The 3,001-nt window shown below is 47.4% G+C and overlaps 1 pseudogene; it reads left to right on the forward strand.

Moving 5' to 3' along the window:
• Nucleotides 1-376: 376 nt before the first annotated feature.
• Nucleotides 377-1,728, forward strand: LOC144727877 (trace amine-associated receptor 365 pseudogene; annotated as a pseudogene).
• The last annotated feature ends 1,273 nt before the right edge of the window (nucleotides 1,729-3,001 follow it).

Here is a 3,001-nt window from a genome sequence, read left to right on the forward strand (position 1 = left end):
CGTCCCGCTTGTCTGCCTGCCAGCTTTTCTGTGGTGCCTCAGTGAGTGTGAGAATCAATTTATATGCACAACGCTATATCCAACTAAATATTATTATTCATGCAGTTCTTCAGGAACTCGTGGTATTGCATAATGTTTAAGGCTATAAGACAGAAAGAGATAGACAGATAGAAAATACAAATACAGGGAGACGGAGGTGAACACAGTCTTGTCAGTTTATTGACAAACCCCATATCAACTATTGTATTTAGCGTTAAATTAGAATTTGTGTGAATAGGACACAGAATATGAAGGAGGTTGCTGAGAGGATATATATCGCTGAGTTTTGATTGCTGTCCCCTCGAATGGTTGCAGGATTTTCTCCAGGCCCTGCGATTTCCTCCTACACGTGGACACACCAACTGCTCAAGGACAGGAAGTGGCCAAACATCTTAGAGGACGCTTTTAATTTTCCAAAAATTGTAAGAAACAGAGATGGTCAGGAGCTATAGGATTTATGTGCCCCAGACACTGATTCTGGGTGAATGACTGTGCTAGAGAGAGGCAAGACAAATGCATGCAAGGAACAGTGGACAAGTTGGCAAAGGAGTGACTGTGAAGCGAGCAGAAGTCCTTTAACTGATTGAGACGCTGGGCACTGAAAAGTTCGAAGGGGGCACCATGAACTCCAGCCTGGCTCTGGGACTCATGGATGGGGATCCTGACCACAATGCCTCCAACGTGGAGCCACTGATCTGTCTGATCCGGGAGTCCGGCCTCCTCTGCCGCCCAGCTCGAATGTCTGCCCGCATCGCCAACATCATCTTGCTCATCATGATTGTTACCATGGTGTTGAACGTCCTGGGAAACATGACCATCATCATGGCTATCTCCTACTTCAAGCAACTGCAGGTGCTGCCCAACACCTTCACCCTTTCCCTGGCGGTGGCCGACATCATGGTGGGCGTAGTGGTGATGCCCTTCTACACGACGCAGTGCGTCTACGACTGCTGGTTCTACGGCCAAACATTCTGCAAGGTCCACCACTTCCTTGATGCATTCGTGTGCACCGCCTCCACCTGGCACCTCTGCTGCATCGCCTATGAGCGATACCTGGCCATTTGCGACCCGATGCACTATAGGGAGCGCTTTACTTGGAAGACAGCAGTCCTGCTTCTTGTCACCATATGGCTGGGGACGGTGTTCCAAGTGGTGCCCGTGATGCTAGGATGGATTGTCATCGGCATCGAGGACCTGATGGCAAGCCGCATCTGTAAGAACAACTGCATCTTCTACATGAACAAGACATTATCGATCTGTGGTGCCTTCCTCACCTTCGTGGTGCCTGTAACTGTAATGACCCTTGCCTATGCGAAGATTTACCGCGTGGCACGCAAGCAAGCCCGCTCCATCAGCATCCAGCAGCAAGGGAGTCAGGGCAAGTCGGGCTTCAACAAGCAGCAGTGGGCAGCCATGAAACGAGAGCACAACGCCACCAAGACTGTGTCCATCATTCTGGGCGTCTTCATTTTCTGCTATGCGCCATTTTTTTACACCATCGTCAAAGATCCCTGGATCGATTTTAGAACAAATTCCTTCACCTGGGACATGGTAAACTGGTTCGGGCATGTTAACTCAGCCATCAACCCTTACCTATACGGGGGCTTCAACCGCGCGTTTCGTAACGCCATCCGCATCATGTTTAGCCGCAAGTTTTGGCAGCCTGGGAGCCGCTCAGCAGAGCTGTGAGGGTCCAATGAGGTCCGAAATTTGATTTCTAGGTTTTAATTTAGCATAAAATCGAGTTTATGTGTGTAATGTGTTTGATGGTTTCTCAGTCCCATCATTAGCTATTGAACAGGGGTGCGGGGTGGGGGGAGAACACGTTTGTGTCTTGGAAAATTTGATGCAGACATGCTCACGCCTACTACGGTTCTTTGGGCATGTGCTCCCTAAACCTTGGTTCACACTACTTGCCAGATTTGCTGCGCGTGGATATATTATGGATGGACGAGGCCAAAGGGGTCTCTCGTGATTTTGGTTGCTTTACTCCCATACTACTGTAGCGGACACTCTCCTCACAAACTCGCCGAGACAGGTCCGGGTTCCAGTCCGTTTATTCCACCTCTGAAACACACAGCTCCCTCCTTCATCCACAGTTTTCTCCTTACGTCCCTTCTCCGACGTGCTTTCTTATCCTCACAGGTCCCTCTCCCATTCCCCCCACCCTCATCCCTGTCACCTCATTTCCAGCAGCCAATCACATATCGTCACATCTTGGACCATGTCTCCTCATCTCCTGCCACCAATCACAGATCGTCATACTGTGGGGTTACTCCTGGTCAGGTAAGTGCAGAGATTGATGTCAGCGTGTAGGGGATAGGGAATGATGATGTTGTGGGGACCGTTATGGAGGACTGTTGCAAAACGTAAATCATTCCTATGAAGGGAATTTGCCAAACTTCTCAATGCATGATATGCTGGAAGTCTTGACACAGTGAGTCTTTCATGGATGATTGATGACCTAATGGTTAAAATGTGTGAGTGGTCTATGTTGTTGCAGTTAGATTACTATCAAAGTAAAATGGACTGAGGAAAGTATTTTAATTTCATGTGGTCAAGGGTTGTCGGCCATTTAAAGTTTTAAAGTCAAACATTTAACATGGAGACAATAATTAGCACACACTATAGTGAATAGGCCTCATTCTGGCTTTAAATTTTAACAAACACAATTGAAGACATCACCACGTCAAAGTGTGTGATAATACAGCTGATACCAAAGAATTGAGTGCTCGCTATAATTATTGTGATCTGTGCTTTTCGCTGTCGTGTAAAATAAGGAATAGTACGTGTTCAGTTTTCTTGCAAACCAACTCCTGGACAAAAAAGTCTGCCCTCACTGTGCAGGTCGAAACGGTTATAGGGAGCATAGATGTAGAAGCATAATAGTACAATACAAATTAAATATTGGATTTTCCTGCACTGCCCTCTACCGACCACAGCATAGTCTGCTGTAGCAGCC

The sequence above is a fragment of the Lampetra planeri genome, chromosome 27 (assembly GCF_965212315.1).
Source record: "Lampetra planeri chromosome 27, kcLamPlan1.2.h2, whole genome shotgun sequence".
In the NCBI taxonomy this organism is placed as follows: Eukaryota; Metazoa; Chordata; class Hyperoartia; order Petromyzontiformes; family Petromyzontidae; genus Lampetra; species Lampetra planeri.